This window comes from Felis catus, chromosome E2, assembly GCF_018350175.1.
Source record: "Felis catus isolate Fca126 chromosome E2, F.catus_Fca126_mat1.0, whole genome shotgun sequence".
Classification (NCBI taxonomy): Eukaryota; Metazoa; Chordata; class Mammalia; order Carnivora; family Felidae; genus Felis; species Felis catus.
Window position 1 is genome coordinate 40,858,784 of NC_058382.1, and position 20,479 is coordinate 40,879,262.

Sequence of the window (20,479 nt, forward strand, 5' to 3'; positions counted from 1 at the left end):
AACTATTCCCTATAAAACTCCTTTCACCAAAAACCTGCACAGACAATTAAGAGCTTTGGAAGGAAAACAAAAATAGCCGGGTGAAATGTCTATGAATTCCAAACCCTGCAAACATTCAAGAAAGAGGAGATGTAGGTTGTGTGGGAAATGTTGGTATACAACTGCACCATGCTTCTTAGAAAACAATGACAGAAGAAATCCTGGCTGTTTTTGTGCTTTCAGCAGACTCAATTCGGTGTGAGAGGGCCATGTGTGTATGCTCCCCCATCTTCTCTTTCTGCACTGCTGTTCCTGCTTGGAATTTTCATTTTCCCTCCTCCCGCCGCATCTCATGATTCCCCAGGACTTGCAATCATGCGTTCCCTTCTGAGCCAGGGAAATCCAACCCAGCACTGTGGCATCCATCCCTACCTACTCTCCAAGTGACTCCCCTTCCTTTCTCAAGGACTGTGTGCTGTTATGGGCCCTCTCCCAGGACAGAGTCACCGGCTGCTTCCAGCTCTGTCCAGTGCTGCGCGCAGAGGTCCCGCAGCACTGAGCCTCTAGGGGCAGAGACGCAACATGCCATAGATTACTGCAGAGAGATGGAGAAATCAGGAAAAAGAACACTGAAGCCAAGAGTGTCAAGCAGGATGGAGAAGACCCTTAGTGAGCATACAAAAAGCAAGGAGAAAAGCCAGGGAAGGATGGAGGTATGATTGTGGCAGATTTCTCTTGCTGAGCTCTGAGTGTTTAGAAGGCTCAGTACACACAAGTCCATAGGCTTTCTTTTGACCCACGGGTCATACTGCTGTCTCTCTCTGAGGATCTCTGCTCCAAATCACACGCTTTGACTGACAGATCTACATGTATGGATCCTCCACAAGATGTGGACGCAGGCAGCTCAGACAGGGGCCAGGATCATTGTTAACACTACAAGGACAACAAAAACAACAATATGTGGTGCTGTGGTCGGGGGAGGGTAAGGGCTGAAAGCATATGTGAATTAAAATAGTCTGCATCCCACTAACTCCATCAACACATGCTTCAGGGTCCCGGGCCACTATGTATGCAGTGCTGATGCAGGTATGGCGGGGGGGGGGGGGGGGGGTGACGGGTGAAAGGGGAAAGAGTTGTTACTGAAGGGAGCAAGGGAGCACAAGGAGACAGTGACAGCTCCATTTTACAGATGAAGAAACTGAGGCTAAGCAGGAAGTGCCCAAGTGCTTAGATCAAGGATACAGGGTAGCTGGACTGGATCACCAACAACCCATTCCTTTCCTGCCAGATTTAAGAACGCACAATGAGACCTTTCTGGGGTAAATCATGTCTGTACCTCTGGTATGTCAGCCCAGAAAACTACTTTTTGGTGTAACAGTACAAGGGATTTCAGGTATCTTGGTAGGGAGCTGAGACAAACTATGATTAAATATGTTACTATTAAATAAACAAATTAAATATCAGGTTTCTGAAACTGCCAGGTTTTTTTTGTTTTTGGTTTTTTGTTTGTTTGTTTGTTTTTTTGGCCAAGAAGTCAAGCAAAGGCCATATGCTTTTCTGCTTTAATGGAAAGATCAAGTGGTTTTGCAGATTCTGCTGTGTCTTTTTCTTGTTCTGTCCGGGCAGCACACAGGCAGTGGACTCTGGGCACCCTGTGAGCAGGGGTTTCTTCCTTTTATAGGTGTCACATGTTCCTGACATTGTTGAAAAGATGAATAAACCCAGTTAATAATCATCACTGAGTGTTTTTCTTTCCTGTAAAGAAATTATTGCCAAAGTTCCAAAACCATATGGTGAAACATATTTTGTAAGAAAGGTTTATAGATTCTGATTTTTTCTAAAAAATGGGGGGAAGCAGTGAGGATACATTCAATTTAATGTATCCATGCTTTGGGGTGCCTGGGTGGCTCAGTCGGTTGAGCGGCTGACTCTTGATTTTGCCTCAGGTCATGATCTCATGGTTCATAGGATCGAGCCCTGCATCTGGCTCTGCACTGATGGCGTGGAGCCTGCTGGGGATTCTCGGTCTCTCTCTCTTTCTGCCCCTTCCCTGCTGACATGTGTGCTCATTCTGTATCTCTCTCTCTGAAAAAAAAAAAAAAAAACAACAAACAAACCAGGCTTTACCTTTTCCAAGCTAGTCTGACTTCGAGAAAACAAGACCTCTCTAAGCTTCAGTTTTCTCAGTATAAAATGGGGATAATAACTATTTTGTAGGATTACATTAAGAATAGTGATAATAATTGTATTACCTCACCCAGGATAGGCTCTCAGTAATCAGTACCTGTGATTATGAAAAGATATAGATTGTGCTTTTTCCATTGTGCACGATGTAAAAAGTAGTTTTGCCTTTTATCATAGATTTGCTATTCATAAAGCTCTCTGGTACATGTATAAGCGTCTATAGAGAAGTAATATTCACGTATTTTGCATGCATCGTATATAACATATACTTAACATTAATCTGCAAGCGCTTCCCACACCATTCTTTTGCAGCTGAGGAAAGGGAGTCTCAAAGAAGTTCCGGGATCCCTCCAAGTTCCCCGCCTCAGCTTAGACTTCTGCTCTCACCCAATGTTAAGGGCTGCCAGCTGCCCACAGCTCACGCCTTCCTGCAAAACCTCCAAGGCCGGCCCCTCACCGCCTGGACAGGGATGACGCCCAATGTCTGACCGTAATTACAAGAAAACATCCATAAAGAGGTCCTGGGCTCCAAATGGATTTGACACAGTGGCCCTTTAAATCAAACTCTTAACACGATTTTCTTTATTTCCCTTTAGCAGTTTTTCTAAGTAAGCCATGCCTTTAGAGGCACCTAATACAAAGTGACAACCTTCACCGTTTTCCAAAGCGCCGATGGACGGCCGTGGAGAGAGTCCATTGTCACCATGGTAATTACCGCACAATACCTGGCGGCCAATGGACAGTCAGGAGGCTCAGGCAGCGGCTGAATCCGGCATTGTCCGGGCCCGATAAAAAGATTAGAAGCCCTGAAAAGCCGGGGAGCAGGATCTCACAGCTCTTTCGCTGGGCCCTGAAAGGACCATTGTGCTTGCACCATAAATTCTGGGTTCTCCGGGCACTTGACAACTGAAGCCGGGGACAATAGAATTCTTGTGTCCAACAAAACACTCCTTGTCCAATGCCAGTCTTATCAGCCGCATTTACAAATGTCTTTCGTTGTACCCAAATAATTCCCTATTAGAAGGACTATTGGGAGCAGAACTAAATAAATATTCACAGCCTTTGTAATATCGTTGGGAAATGAATAAACAAACAGTCATCTAGCATATGAGCAAGCCTCCTGCTACTCTACATTTTATCCCCATGTCTTGCCCAAATGATGTCGTTTTGATTTCTCTCTGTTAACATATCAACAATTGTGATCCTGGCAGCTCCAGTTTTATTTGCCACCTACTACATACCCCTGATCTACACTGCCTCGGTGCTTCTACGTGCATTTTTCTTTTAACTGATCTTGCCAACAGCACTGCAGGGGGCTTGTTTTATTCGGTTGCTACCTCCTAAAAGAGAAGGAATTTAACCTCAGAGTGTTAAATTGACTTAGCCAACATAACATAGCTAATTAATAGTAGTAGAATAAGAATTCCAACCTAGATTTCCCTTGCTCCTAAGGCTTTGCCTTCCCACTATGCCATGATGATTTCTCTATTGAATAAAAAAGGAATGAAATGTCAGAATAAGGGGAAAATCTAAGCACATCCGCCATAAAAGTCGCAAATATACATGGAGTCTGTTTATTTACTGTTACTGAACCTGAGAGGAGCACTTACAATAGAAGGAAAATAAAAAGAGTATATTTTATTTTTGCCCTAGAATGCCAGCCACTTTATATCTTAACCTTTTAGGGAGACGGAGAGGTGGCAAGCAAACCCAGCTTCAGGAAGGTTTCAGGGATGTCCAGACATCCTTCCCTTACAGGATGGTTTCAGGGATGTCCATCCGGTGCACTGGTAAAGTTTTGGAAAGAATCACTGGGGTAAACAAAGCAGTCAGGGCACATACAGTCACAAACTCCCAGAACAACACTAACGCCTCCTTCTGCAGTTTGTTTTATTTTGCCTACTTGCCTCGGTGTTGTGAATGAACAAACATCTCAGCATTTGACAGTAAAGCAGCACACAGCAAAACAGAAACTCCTTTCTTGATGGAAGCATTTACTAGAGGACAATGATCTTTTTTATATTTTTACATAAAAGAAAAATCTGACAATATTAAAACTCTAAATGTTTCCCTATCAGGTCAGGAGATGGCCACCCTGGTTGATACAGCTTATGTGCCTCTTCCCAGTCTGCCCCCAGCCTCACGTCCTCCTGTCCTGCCCAGGTAAGTAAGGCCTGCTGTGCACCTCTGTTCCTCTAGATTTCTCTGCCAGGAAGAGCTCTGTTATTATGTCTGTCTGCCCCTTCCGATGTTGCATCCAAGGAAACTCTGAGCTTCTGGAAGACAGAAGCTACATCTTATAGTCAGTTTGTCTGGCCTGGGTCAGTACACGGCTAACCCTTAACAGAGCCTCGCTTATTGGAGAAATAGATGAATGGTATTAAACGGACAACAACCATAAAACTGTATTTAAAAATTTTTTTAAACATAAAAATGTATCCTTTTTATCCACCTGATGTCAAAGTACAGGTATAATTTGTAAAAATTTTTAAGGACTGTCACGTGTCCTCACTTGGCCCAAATTACACAGCCTTGATAAAAGCAATGTTGAGCTGTTTTGGTTCATTTTCTAAAATAGTTAAAATCTATAGTTAAAAATAGGCTATCTTTTTGCAAACAATTGGCTATTAACAAGACTGGGCAACCAATAGGTACCTCCTGACTGACTGACGGTAAATCTGTGTGTTTGTGTAAGAACTGAGTTTGAAAAATGTGATCCATATTTCCCAAATACTTCAGATGCCAAGTGAAGCATTTAATCATCTTTGAGGATTTAAGGGCATGGTTATAGACATGTACACCTGATGCGAACTATATCATCTCTTCTGTACTCCCAGGAGCCACGTGTTATGTAGACACAACTTAATCCAAACAGGCAAAGAAAACATTAATTGAGAGTTTGTAATGTGCTAGGTCCCATGCTAAGTACTTTCACATAATACATGATGTAATGTTGTAAGAATCTTATACGTCAGATACTATCATTTTCTTTATTTAATAACTAGGAAATTGAGGCTAAGAAAGATGGAATAAAGTTGCCCTCATTCACAGAGCTACAAAGCAGTGAAGCCAGGACTTGGACACAGGGAGTCTGAACCCAAGCGATTCATCCAACAGCCATACTCAACATTTCTGCAGACATAAATCAGGGCACTAATTTAGGGAAGTAGTCCAATGATTTTTTTAAGTGACCAGTGACTCAACCACTTTACCAGACTACTGAACTATCTAGAGAGAAAGAGAAAAAGAGAGAGAGAGAGAGAGAGAGAGAGAGAGAGAGAGAGAGAAGCTGCTGATGAGGTACCTCCAAAGAAGTGATGAACAGCATCACTTTATATTTAACAGTTTATCAAATCTGAGGAACGTTCATACATTCCTGAGACTTTATATTTAACAGTTTATCAAATCTGGGGAACGTTCATACAATCAAGAAATCAACTTACTTGCAAAACGCCATGTTCATAAAGCCAAAGAAGTATTCACACACACACACACACACACACACACACACACACACACAGCAGAGTTTTTTGCTGCTTGCTGTTAATACTCAGAGTCTGCTATTACCTCTCAAAGTAAGAAAAGCTAGCTGCACTCTCTGTAGCAATGTGACTGATTTATGATATCATAGGAGTGCATTCTCTCTTGGGGCCATTATGCTTGGAAAGAAACCAAACAAGTTTTCTCAAAATTAAGTGGGACTATCCTTTTGCAATGTAAAATTAATTAAGTTAAGGAAAAGTGCCGTTTTGTCATATACCTCTTCCTGGATACTGATTCTGAAGATACAAACTATACAAATTCATATTGTTCATAAGCATCACAAAGGCAAAAGCATGTGTGTTTTCTCGCCGATTGTATATCCATTGGACAAAGTCACAAATTAAATGCTTCCAAATAGCTTTGGAACAATTAAGCTAGTAAATAAAGAACTGAGTCCCCAACACTGAGGTGCAAGTACCTCTGAAGGCCCACAGTGGATGGTGACTTCTAAGTTTCTTCAGGCACAAGTGTGAATTTGGCCACAGAGGGGCTGACACGAGCCAGCCCAGCGAGTGAGTCTAGCGGGGACTCTGCATGCTCATCACACCTCATTAAGTACACAGGATTCATTCAGGGTCAGCAGGGGAAGCGGGCCAGTGAAATGTTTCAGTTATAGTTTGCCGCACTTTATTGGTGGAATTATATTCTTCACTTGTATGCACAAATTTTGACATTCTTCAAGATCTAGGGAAAGCTCACATGCCAATATCAAGAATCTAATATCCCCATAGAAAGCTTTATTCAGGCTATTCTCCCAGGACCGCCCAGATTCACACATACACACATACCCTCAAAGTTCTATTTATTTTGTTTTCATCATTTTTTATTTATGTTTTTAAAAGTTTATTTATTTTGAGAGAGAGAGAGAGAAGGGGAGAGGCAGAGAGAGAGAGAAAGAGAGAGAGAGAGAATCCCAAGCAGACTCCACGCTGACAGCAGGTTAGGACCTAGGAACCATGAGATCATGACTTGAGCTGATACCAAGAGTTGGACGCTTAACTGATTGAGCCACTTAGGTGCCCCTTCATCTGTTTTTAAATACTCAAATGATTACAAATAAAGTCTGTTTTAACTGCTTTCATTGATAAGAACTGAGAATAAAGACAAAAATATCATTATCAGAAGCTGTGTACAGTTGGGTCATCTTCCTAGATTGGGCTTGGATCAATGGTGTCAAAGTGACAGGCAAACGTCCTATTAGAACTCAAACAATAGTTCTGTGACATCTTCCATTACAATGTCCACTTATTAAATCTCTATCCTATGATGTCATCTAAGAAAACCAGGCTTGATTTTGAAATAGGTTTTCTTTATGCCTTCTTGGTTTTGATATCTGCAGCTGTCTGATACTTTAAGTGTGTAAAGTTATACACACACACACATATACACATGCACACAAACATACTATTCACTTGTCGGTTGCTCATCTCTGGAAATATTTAAACCACATTCCTTATCCAGCAACTTATAAAATAAATTTTGACATTGGGTACTGGGGTGATCAATAAGTTTCTTTCCTGTCCTGAGTCTCTGTAATTCTGTAATTGGAATAATCAGTTCCCTTGCTGAAAGTACCCAGCCACCTTCCAGAAGAGCTTGGACCATACTTGGGGGAACACTGAGCTAAGCGGATCTCTAGGACCCATTCCCTCTCTAATGGTCTTTCACGGGCCCAACCTGGTGCCATTATAAAGACAATCTTTATAAGGACACTTCATGCACAGAAGACCATGAGGACATTGGGTGATGGGGGTGGGGGGAGGTCTCCTTTAGCTATAGTGGTGGTGATAAGTAGACACAGCTAGGTTTCATAGTCCCTGACAAGATGGTCTGGTCACCTTGGAGAAAGCCAGAGGACCCTGTCCAGGGACCGAACCAAGTGGTATGTCAGCCAGCAAACAGAGGAAGAGTGAAGCAAGAGAGCCAGACAGATGGCAGGCAGCACAGTCCCTGCTGGGGGATGGAATTCAGGTCTGGCAGGCCCGTTCCCATTTGGGGTTCTACTGTTCACCAGTTCCATAAGTTAGGACTCTTCTTCTTTACCTATAAAATGGACATTCCTTGACAAATAAAAGAATGCACACACATTACCCTATTGTTTCTGGCACAAATTTACTGTTCACTAAATATTATTAGTCAGCATCATCATGATCAAAAATTTATCAGTTTTCTGCTACAAAGACTCTATATAAAGACATTAGTGCAATGCCTGACACACTAGGAGTCCCATAAATTACTATTATTATTTTTGGCATTAAGTGACAATGAGTCAGATGTAGGAAAGTACTTTCAATTCTCTTTCAATCCAGATCTCAACAAAGAGAAAGTCTCCATTTGTAACAATTCCTGAACAGATCTCTCTTTTTAGAGAAGGTAGTCTCAGGCTCAGAATAGATTATATTGTTTGTTTTAATTATATCTATTTGGGGGATACTTTCTACTTATCACAAGAGATACTGGTTTACGATCAATGGTAGTGATATAATTTTTAAAAATTTTTCATGTTTACTTATTTTTGACTGAAAGACAGAGCATGAGTAGGGGAGGGTCAGAGAGAGAGGAAAACACAGAATCCAAAGCAGGCTCCAGGCTCTGAGCTGTCAGCACAGAGCCTGACACAGGGCTTGAACCCATGAACCGTGAGATCATGACATGAGCCAAAGTCGGACGTTTAACCCACTGAGCCCCCCAGGTGCCCCATAATATAATTTGCTTCAAAAATATTTAAGAAAAACAGAATGAGTTCAAAAGAAAATATTAAGTAACAGCATATTTTGAAGATAAGCATGAATGACTGACGTGGGGGGTAAGCGATGATGACTTCACACATGGAGACACCGAGGCTCCGAGGAGGAAACGGGTGAAGAGGAGACTCCTGCATGGACCCACGTCTCTCTGCAGCATCCTCATCAATACCATGTGCTGGGTCAGGTGCAGCAGGGGCCCGTGAGGAATGACTGTGGTCCTCTTCCAAGGTCAGGAATGAAATTTAAATGAAGTGACGAATGTCAGTGCAGACCTGGTGACGGTCTGCAGTGAGGCAGGAGCAGAGTCTGGTAGCTCTCCAGGAATCTAGGTCTTCATGGAGAAGAAACTAGGTTGAAAACACACAGGGCACAGAATCCACCTTGTACGTCTCCCTATCATTCATGGCATGCATTTACAAATACCTGGTTTTATTCCACAGGAAGTTTAAGGCCGCCTGCAAGGATGTATGAGGTGCAGAAACATATAGTGCCGCTTTACATGATAAAAGTGAGAAAAGGAGAAATAGCATGAAACAGCAGTCTGAATGAAGGCTCATATGCAAAGCTCAGGCAGAGAAGTCATATCCCTGTCGGGGCTGCGGCACACAAAGGGACAAGGACAGGCAACCAGGCACAGGAGTTCTGAGCCCATGAAGTTAAAGCTGGTCTTCAGTTCCATCACAGCCATCCCAGAGACGATACCACAGGGTTATTTATCCCACTGCTCGCAGCCAGACGACCCTGCCTTTGGCATTGAGCAACATCGTTAGTGTGAACATAATAGGACTAGAATACTTGCCAGATTATAGCAGCCCCAGCAAGGGGCTGGTGGGAGGCCGGGGGGTGGTGCTCAGAGTCTCCAGCAGGTGAGGAAAGGAGGCAGGGAGGTTGCAGGCAGCATCTGCCTCCCAGGAGCACTTGTGAGCTGGCCCATCCCCCACATGCTACTCGCTGCTTACTCTAAACCACCCGTCTGCTTGGCCTGCTTCTGGTTTCAAAGCACTGAAGGGCTCCTTGGTCTGGCGTCCTCTGCTTTTAGCAATAACCAAACCTTGCTTTGTTCTAGGTCCTGTGCTCAAACTGTTATATCCATCGCCTCTATTTGCAAGTGGAGGAATCTGAGACACAGAGGATGGGTAAGGTACCCCAGTCACCCAGCTTGTGGGGGTGCAAACTACATTCTGACTACAGTGCCTCATCATCACCTGCTTTTCCCCAAGGGCAGGCCCTTCGTTAGGGAGCCAGCTGGCCTTCAGCCTCACCTGGGGCAGCTCCTTCCCAGAAATGACTGTTTTTGTTAAACTTAACCACATTGCCCCACTCTTCCCTACTTTAGCCTTTGCATAGAAAGCATATTCTTTGGGGCGCCTGGGTGGCTTAGTCGGTTAAGCGTCCGACTATGGCATAGGTCATGAACCCACAGTTCGTGAATTTGAGCCCCGTGTCGGGCCCTGTGCCGACAGCTCGGAGCCTGGAACCTGCTTCGGATTCTGTGTCTCCCTCTCTCTCTGCCCCTTACCCACTCATGCTCTGTCTCTTTCTCTCTCTCTCAAAAGTATAAACATTAAAAAAAAAATAAAGTACATTCTTCTTCTTCTTCATAAACATTCCTGTCCTTTAGGGCCCTGGCTAAGTTGCTTCCTCCTGATAACCCATCTTCCTTTTCAGCTTCACACACACACACACACACACACACACACACACACTCAACTCACTATGGCATCATCTTTACCAACCATTCATCCTGTAAACCAACGTCTCCTGAGGTGCCAGATCCTGGCCAAGATACTAGAGTACCAGGCAGACAGGGCTGCTACTCTTGCAGACCTTTCTTCCAGTGGTAGAGTTAGAAAGCGAGCAGAAAAATAAACAGTAAACAATTAGTGACGAAGGACAAAGCAAACTTAAACAGGTTAATAAAACAGACTGGATCATGACTTTTTCATAGGACCCCTCCCGATTGGCACGTGCTTGCCTAGCTCAGAGCCGACGCTCAGTGTTTGACAGGATGAGGTAACATCTACAGCGTATAGTCTCCATCAGCCATTCAGGTCTCAAGTCCTCAGACACCTTGTTGTTCTAGGAAATCACTCTGGCAACCATTTGCTTGCCACTCCCTATCCCTATAAACTGGTAAAAAGCAGAAACCCTGTCGTCCATGTCACCACCTAGTGTAGCATATTCATCTGCATTTGCTGCCGGCCAGAAACAGAGACCAGAACTGACATTGGAGGGACTTCACAAATCCTAAGACTGGGTATTTCTGGGTACCCCCAAAGGCTACTACAGGGGCTGTGGTAGGTGTGGGTGCTATGGGGAGGTTGTGGGATCACTGCTTCTTCCTGCTTTTTTCTATTTAATCCATGGCTATGTTTTAACCACTTTCTATATATTAGGGGTTGGGGTCGGATTTTATCTGGATGAAATCCATGGTATCAAGAGGGAAAAAATAGAAATAATGAATCTAGGAGTTAAATGGCTCCTTTGACTTTTTATAGAACTTCATTCTGAATATCAGATGTGCATGTTAAGATATGGACAGATGTGTACAAGTACAGACAGACAACTAGACAGCAACAGAACACATAGGTGAAGTGAAGAGATTACATATGAGGGGGTGGGGGTTATAAGTGTGTGCAAAGAGGAGGATATAAAACAGTAGTGGGCTATGCCTTCAAGGGGGGCAGAGGTCTTCCCAGCCCCACTGATCTCTCAGTAGAACACCGCTTTCTTGGAGATCTGACAGTTCATTCATTCATTCATTCATTCGTTCCTCCTCTCACTTATTCAGATGTTGCATAGAGAGCATCTCTACATACCAGTCTCTTTGCAGAGATAAATGTGTAGAATTAGGGATCATGTTAAGGTGAAAAAGAAGGAAGGGAGGGAAAAGGAAGGAAGGAAGGAGGGAGGGACAGAAGGCAGGAAGGAGGGAGGGAAGGAAGGAAGGAGGGAGGGAAAGAAGGAAGGAAGATGGATAGAAGTGCAAGGGAAAGCAGTCAGGTGAGCACAAGTTACTGAAACCACCTGCCTTCACTATCATCCCAGCACTTGGGGTCCGGCAGCAGATCTGAAGCAAATGCAGAGTTACAAAGGAGGCAGGTGGGTGAGGAGAATGAAGAGAGCTACCCAAATAAGATGTGACTAAAAAGCAGACAAGGAGAGATGACAGCACAGTTGGATCTAGGAGACTGTCTATTTTTAGTGTCCTAAAGAAGATTCTCTCCGTGACCTTGCCAAATTATGATGCAAGCAGAGTTAATGAAAGCTCTCTCAACCTCCTCTTCCAAGTCGGCTCATTACCAGAACCTTTCTGTAGATGCATCCCCTAAAACACAGTGACCTCATTAAAGGACTAATCCTAACAGGTTTGACCTGCAAGGGAACACACAGATTTACTTCAACAGTTTTCTGCCTTTCCTGTTGTTGTTTTTTTTTTCTAAAGAAGCTGCTAAGACCAGGTTTGCTTTCCTGAGTGGTCACAATTTTATCTCCTTTGTTGTTCTGCCTTCCAGTTAATCGCCTCCCAGTTTCAGAAATGAGGAAAATGCTTCTCGAAAATTAGGAAAGATGCTTGCTTCATAAGTCATCTTAATTATTTAAATTCCAAAGAATAGTGGGGCACCTGGATGGCTCAGTCAGTTAAGTGCCTGACTCTTGGTTTCAGCTCAGGTCATGATCGCACGGTTAGTGAGTTCAAGCCCTGTATCAGGCTCTACACTGACAGCATGGAACCTGCTTGGGATTCTGTGTGTGTGTGCGTGTGTGTGTGTGTGTGTGTTCCTCCCCTGCTTAGTCTCTCTCTCTCTCTCTGTCTCTCTCTGTCTCTCTCTCTCTCTCAAAAAATAAACTTCAAAAATTCCAAAAAATAGAAAACTAACCAAAAAATTATGGTACTGACTAATTCTAGGTTTCTCTACGTGCATGTTTCAAGTGTTCTTTTTTCATCAGAGAAATAGGGCGTTGGAGCTGTAACAAAGTGACTCATATGGAATAACTGACTTGAGAACAAGGGCCTCTAGGTATTGCCAATCTCTCATAATCCCACTCTATTTCACCCAGATCCCCAGTAAGAATAATAACTTTCTATTGATGTAAAGTCGAAATTGCCTTGTTGTAACAGGAATATGTTTAAGTAACACACTACATGCCCTGCATGGAACAGCAGCTCCTTCCCAAAGTCACAATTATGTGAATTGTAAAGCAATGTAGAAAAATATGTCGGACCAATTCAACATAGTTCATTATGAAGGAAAATCTTTACTCCAATTACAACAATGTAAAAATGTTCCTAAGTTAACTACTGGAAGGGAGGAGGAAAGTAAGGAATAAGTCAGAGTCAATGAACCATGGGTGGGTGATACTTCCCCTTTATTCTTCCTCATTATTTAAATAATAATAAAACATATATATATATATATATATATATATATATATATATATATATATAATCTGTCCTGGACACAAATTTTCAATGTGATAAATTCTCATGTAACAGCAGGTGTCTATTTTGCAGGGTAAATCCCTGAGCCGGCCACAACCAAAGTGAACCCGCAGTCTGGTAATGGAGTGCCTCCATCACTTTCCTTTACAACCAGAAACAAAACAAAACAAAACAAAACAAAGCAAAACGAAAACCCAAAACAAAACAAAAAAGAAAATACAAAAAAGACTACTCTGCTTCAAGATGCCTAAAGAACCAGCTAATTTATTCCAAAATAGAAACAGGAAAATAGTTCATGATACTAAATGACTGAATCATTGAAGTGCCAGATTAAATATTGATAACATCAATTTGATCCTAAAATATTCTCTGGTATGGGAGAATCCAAGAAGGGAGGTCAGGAACAACCAAACAGGTAACATGAGATGACCATCCCTAGAGGCCCCCTTCATTTTTTCCAGTTCACTCATCCATGGCATACCCACTGACCACCTGCAGTGTACCCGAGGCTGTGCTGGGGTTGGAGACACAGTGATGAACAACACTAGACCCTTACCCTTAATGAGCTTGCCTCATAATCTAATTTTGGCTACTCTTACCTCTAGTCTAGATAGAGTTACACAGATGATCTCTTGAGATTCACCACCTTATCCAGAAGAAATTAGCCAGTAACAAGGTAATGGGCTGTAAATGATACAACTAGCCTGCACCTCGGGGGTGCTGAGTTCAGGCCCAGATCTTACACTGAGACCACAGGCAAACCCCTTAGACACTCAGAGCCTCAGTTTCCCTATCAAAACAATCAGGAACGGGGTGCCTACATGGCTCAGTCTGTTGAGTATCCAACTTTGGCTCAGGTCATGATCTCATGGTTCATGAGCCCTGTGTCAGGCTCTGTGCTGACAGCTCAGAGCCTGAAGCCTGCTTCGGGTTCTGTGTCTCCCTCTCTCTCTGCCCCTCCCTTTCTCATGTTCTCTCTCTCTCTCTCAAAAATAAATATTTAAAAAATTTTTTTAAATAATCAGGAAATGAGTAACCTCAATGTCTCAAGAAAGCTCAAAGTTCCATTATTATATGGGGCAACAAATTCATTTGTACTCAGTGTTTTTATATACTTCAAACTAAGCTATAAACAGAGACTTCGAGCAATAATATACTGTATATCTGAAAGGTGCTAAGGGAGTAAATCTTAAAAGAGATACTCATCACAAGAAAAAAAATGTATAAGTATGGGAGGTGATTGATGTTCATTGATGGTGGTGATCATTTAAAAAACTACACATACATCAAGTCATTATGTTACATGTCAATTATATCTAAGTAAAACTGGGGGGAAAGAAACTAAGCCAGAAGCCAGAGAGCCTGGAAAGAACATAGGGCCCCCACCTGCCCACAAAACCAAACACCTGTCCAGGAGGAGAGAGAAAGAAACAAGCAAGGAGTTGTTAACTATAACCTCCATGGGAAGGTTTTAGGGTTTGACAATCCTGGGTTCAAATCCTGCCTCTGCTTTGTAATTAAATGTATGTCTTGGAGCAAATGACTCAACTCTATGAGGATCAGTTTCCTTGCTTGAAAAGTGGCTGTGGGACCTAACTCACAGATTAGTGAAGATAATATATGTGAGACATTCAGTTCCGCCCCAGACACACAGAAGGTGCTCAATACATTTACCCAAATTAAAATGATAACTTAACAAAAATAGGATATACTGGAAGCCCTTGTCTACACTGAATCTTGTTCACTTTTCTGTTTCCAGCACCTGGCATAGGTCAGTCACATAGAAGGTGCTTCATAAAAAAAATAAATGTTAACACTGATTAACTCATACTGATTAGAAGCTCTGATTGGCAATTATGTACATATGATTAATTAAAAGTGAGAACACAGATTGGTTATTACTTTATAAATACAGTTTGTTTGGGGGGAGTATCTTTCAAAATGCAAGGTACAATGATGAAAAGGTCACGGACTCTGGGACATACCAACAAAGTCAGCCTCCCATGTGGCTTCTGAGATCAGCAGAGGCAAAAGCCAGATGCCTGAGTCATGGCCCAGCAATGCTGCAGCAGGAACCAGTTGGAAGCATGTGCTGTCCCAGAAACTACCCCAACTGAGCTCTTCATTCACTGAACAAACAGTTCCAAAGGTCCTTTGAGTAACTCCGTGGTGCCCTTTGGCAGAAGAGAGACAAACAGAGCTGACACCAAGAGCAGAAAACGTGAGAATCCGTGCTCCAGGGAAAGTGCTCCAAATAGACAATGAAAGGGGATCAATTCAGGGAAACCAGGAAGCCCATTAACTATTCCATGCAAAGCCACAGGTCTGTGGTCCAAAAGCAAAGTCTCAACATAGCAACGGAAAATGTCAGCCTTCATTTGGGCAGCTGCACAACACACACACACATACACACACACACACACACACACACACACACACACGTAAGTGCATTCACATGCACACACATAGTCCCAGGAGGGAGAAATGAGTCTAAAATAACAGAGTGCACTTTGAATCATAGGAACAAACTGTTATAATCCATTTATTATGATGAGCACAGGGTAATGTAGTGGCTCTCTGTAACTAGGTCAGGCACCAATTGATAGTCAACTCCACAGACCTAGAAGATTTAATGAGAAGGAGACCAGACAAAGACGGAAGATGGAAATAGTGCCCCAAGCACGTGTCCCCAGACTCTACAATCTGGCAGTGGGGCCCAGTCCATGCTACTTCTCTCAGAGAGACCAGAACAAACTTTTGGAAACTCCTAAGATAGGATCAACGGTTCATGCCAAGCCACTGAGGCATGGTTCTGGCAGCAGCGACAAAGCTGGACTTAAAAACAAAGCCTGAATCAGAGGGAGATGGACCTGAGAGGAAATGTAGTCACAGCGAACGCGTGATGGAGGACAGAGCGCTACAGCATGGGGCAAGACATAAATAAAACAGCACTGCCATCCTAAAGTGGTGTCCACGCCAGCCAGTGCCCTTTGCCGGGACCTCTGTGTCACTGATCCCTTCCCTCGTCCAGGCTGGGCGGTGTCACTGGCACCTGCACTCAGGCTGGCGGATGGAGAGGCCAGGCTTGTTAAACCCTGTGCCTACCCACTCCACCGCCACGAAGGTCACTGAGCAGCTGTTGACCACCTAGAATCTTCTTTGAGAGGCAAGATCCAGGGTGACAGTGCCATTTCCAAAAGATTCCTTTCTTCTCTGATCTTAGGGCATCTCCTGTGAGGACACTGGATGCTACAGGGCCGTGAGAGGGTGCAGCCCAGCTTTGTTCTGGACAGCCCGGAGCAGCGGCCTCCTAGGACAGTCAGAGAGGCAGCCCGCTCCCTGGCGCGGCTGGGAGCCCCATGAATGAGCCACTGTGATGAGACACACACCCACTGCTAATGAGTCCTGCACAGACACGAGCCTCAGAGGCAGAGCAGAAGCACAGAGAGAGACTGGGTGGGGCCAAGATCCCCCACCTGGGCTCACTAGTGCCCCCAGCACAGCAGGGGGAATCCTGAGTTATCTGCCTTCCCTAGAACTAAGAGCCTCTTCTCCCCTCCCCTCCTGGCCCACTTAAAAAGAAAATGGCAGCCAAAATTTTACAGATATTTCTAAAAGGCAATTACCATCACGTATGACTCTCATTCATTATTTTAAAAAACATTTTAACATAAAAAATGTATAAAAGGGGCAGATTTTCAAAATAAAAACCTTGGCAACCTAATACTGAAGAAAAAAAAAACCACGTGCATACATTTGGCTTAGAACCTTGAATATCATATAAATTCTTTTCACACTGTTCTACTCTACATTCGTGAAGAAGTAACGAGGGTAGAGTCTGGAAGCAAGTTGCCTACATAGGAATTTTACCTCCTTCTACCCTCAGACAAGTTATCCCACTTCTGGGGACCTCCATCTCCTCATCACTAAAATGGAGATTAAAACACTATCTCCCTCATAGGGTTCTTGTAAAAAGTGAGTAAGTTACTGCATGTAATGCACTTAGCATCTAGCAAGCCCTCGATAAATGCTACCTGCCTCGATCATTAGCATCATCATTAGCATGATCTATGTTTGGCAGCCGAACTGAACTTGGAGCTTAAACGTTCAGGTTATGATGCAGCATTCGTTGTGCATAATCACAGTTGTGCAAAAGCTAATGATATAAATTGAGGTATGCAGATCAAAATGGAAAAAACTCCATGCAATTTCACTTGCTGAAAAGTTAGAACACTTAAAGAAAATGGAAACCAAAGCTCCCAGACCCCCTCCAGTAGTTTATCGTACCTTTCCCACAAGGAACCAGAAAGGAGGTCTCCAGGTACCTTTAAAAAAACACTTAAAGAAGCATTTTGAAGATATCACATTAAATATTGCTCACGTTGATCGCTGCCTTTTTTTGGCACTCTTAAATTATGGACCTGGAGTGAGGGGCTCACTCACTTCATCCCAGCCCTGGAGGTAAGTCTTCCTCTTTCCTAGCATTCTTTCCTAGGAGAGTCCTCTCCCACTGTTAGGTCACCTGGGGATCTTATTAAAATGCGGATTCTGCTCCAGAAAGTCTGAGACAGGGGATTGAGGTTCTGCATATCCAGTAAGTGCCCAGGTGATGGCCAAGATGCTGCTGAGGCTTGGGACACCGGCAAGGGGAAGTAAACACCTGAGTTTCATTTTCGTGTGTCTCTTTGATGTCCTGGTTGTTTGCAGACAACTTGGAAACTCTTTCATTATTCATGGGAACTGCTGTTGTTAAATCTGAAGCTAAATCCTTGGACCCAGAGGCAGGGAACATTTGTTGTTTTGTTTTGTTCTAAATCAAACAAATACAATAGAGCAAATACCCATTGACTCCTAGTGACTGCCCTTTGGGGGAGTTCATTTAACTCTCTATTTCCCTTGTTCCTCTGCCTGGTTGTGAAAGCAGGGGCAGGAATGCCACAGGGGATGGAGCTGTGCATTGGTTAGCACTGCAAAACCACGCAGGCTCTAAAAGGAACAAGTTGTGAGTAATAAAACACCACCAGTTCAGTATACCTGAATCAGCCATCTTTCACCCCCCTTCATTAAAACTCCAAGGGACAGGGTGCCTGGGTGGCTCAGTGGGTTATGTGTCTAACTCTTGACTTCAGCTCAGGTCATGATCTCACGGTTTGTGAGTTCGACCCCGCATCGTGTTCTGTGCTGACAGTGTGAAGCCTGCTTGGGATTCTCTCTCCCTCTCCTTCTGCCCCTCTCCTGCTCTCTCAAAGAATAAATAAATAAACTAAAAAAAACCACACAGAAAACAAACAAAAAAACTCTAAGGGATAAACAAGAACACAAAGCTCTGGACTTTAAAGATGCAGGTCAGATGAAGGTCCCGTCAGTTACTAGCTGTGCTACCTCAGGCAAGTGACTTAATCTCTCTGAACCTTGGTTTCTCTATCTGGAATGTGATGCCAATGGTATCTACCTTACAGGATTATTGCTCTGAGACAATTCATGCATACAAATGTAAGATACATGAAAAATGACTTTTCCCAAAGTCCAAAAAAAAAGCACCCAAGAAGTTGACCATTAATAAGAATCTCCTGCAGATATACCCTTGTTTGTAATTTTTCTCTTCTATTGACAAGTCCAAGCCTTTCTCAGAATGCATATGTGTGTTCCAAATAGTATCTTTTCTTTAGAAACCTTTCCTAATTATTGTATAGAGTAATGCAAAACTTATTAGGGAATTAGTCAATCATCTTCCATCCTTAGGTGGAAGAAACGGTTAATATTTTTATTAAAATATGTACCTGGGGGTATCCTTGAGAAAGGAATTGAGCATCCCTGTACACACACACACACACACACACACACACACACACACACACACATTCTCTCTCTCCCTCTCTCTCCCCTGCTTGCCTCCCCCGCATCCCACAGCCTCCAGCCCAGAGCCCTGTGTCTTCCACATGGTGGATCCTAGCTTGTGTGGCTGGTAATCTGCTCACCTCCCCACCATGTGGGGGTGTGCATTGCCAGACTGCTCTGCCAGCGTGACTAGAGGGAAGGGGCAGAGGTCTGAAGGAAACAGCTATCAGCCAGAACTCTAATTTTCACTGTGGTAGGGGTAGAACAGCAGACAGACTTGCTTATCTCTGAAAGAGAAACAGCCACTCAGGCAGAGGATCACAGGAATCCACACGCCAGAAAACCCTTCCCCCACTCTCCATGTGGGGCGAGGGGGCACTCTTCATCAAATCCTACTTGCGGGACATCTGTGTCACTGTGCATGTAAACAAGCCCCTTGGCTCCCATTCAAGCATTGTTGCAAATTTTCCTCTTCTGGACACTCCTGCTCCAGGCTGTGGGCCACTGCAAAGAACCCTTCTTCCTTTAGGGATTTCTCTGTCTAAACAGGATTTATGATGATCCCTTGGCAAGGATCTTTGAATCACTGCCTTTCACAGTATGGCAAAAGAGTATTTCAGGAGAATCTACCTCTAACAAGTAATACATCCCTGAAGATTTATCTGTCTTGATGAAATGGACACAGCCTGGTGCTCCCAGGATACTGTGTCTGGACAGTTGCTGCTGCGGCTGCAAAGCCAGTGTAACAGACATGGCATTGAATGGATTAGCGGTGTGACCTCGGGCAGTTGTTTAACCTCTCTGCATAAATGGTCTCATCTATAACATGGAGATGATGAGGTCATATTCCCGGGGCTATCATTAAGATTGGTTTAAAGAAGGTCACTAAGGAAGGTTATATTATTGTTGTGAGATAACTCACACATATGTATATAGGATACGTGAGTAATAGGTACGTTTCCCAAAGTCCAAAAAAACGCACCTAGGAAGTTGGACATTAATAAGAAGTCCCATGAAGGTACCGTTATGTGTAATCTCCCCTTGGTGTAATCAAGTGCCTAGTGTACCCCACACCTGGTTTATAGGTGGGGCTCAACACACAGTACCTATTATTTTTGGGGAAGGAGATGGGTTAAGAAAGAAATGGCATTGACTGGGATTGCCTAGTGCTCTGCCTTTGGGAAGGGCTAGGAGTCTAGGGTCCCAGGAAGAATGAGATTAGTGCACCCGTGCCTCTGAGAGTCTGCCAACAAGCTGCCTCCCCTGTGAAGTACTGTAATTGTGTTTCAGCAAAAGGAGCACAAATCCTGCCTCACCACTCCAGCACTTGTTAAGCTCAAATTTCGTTTGTACCAATTCTAGACAATTTTCTTTGATTTATCTCCTACAAACCCCTCTTCCAGTTCCTGCATCCTAGCTTGAGAGGCATGGCTGTCTTCGCTTGTTCTTTTCTCATTCACAGGGTGATGCCGACAGACCAAAAAAGAAAACCCTCCCTCTCTGAGGCTCGCTGAGCTGCTTCCTCACCTGGAGAAGCCATCAATAACCTCCATCAATGGCTCACAGCCTGAAAAAAAAGGAGGATAGGTGGAGAAAAAGATGGAGACAAGAACAGCTCTCGCTGATCGAGCCCGTCCTGGGAGTGTGTGGTATTTCTAATGCCACAGACACTCGGAAAGAGTTCTGCTGCACCCCCTTTTTTTTCAAGGGGCAACTGAGATTCAAGAGCCTAAGCAACCCAGCA

At 43.6% G+C, this 20,479-nt stretch overlaps 1 protein-coding gene across 2 annotated transcripts in view; it reads right to left on the minus strand.

Moving 5' to 3' along the window:
• Positions 1 to 20,479, minus strand: part of LOC101095064 (cadherin-11) — a 151,778-nt gene that overhangs the window by 90,817 nt on the left and 40,482 nt on the right. The gene's annotated exons all lie outside the window — the stretch shown is intronic.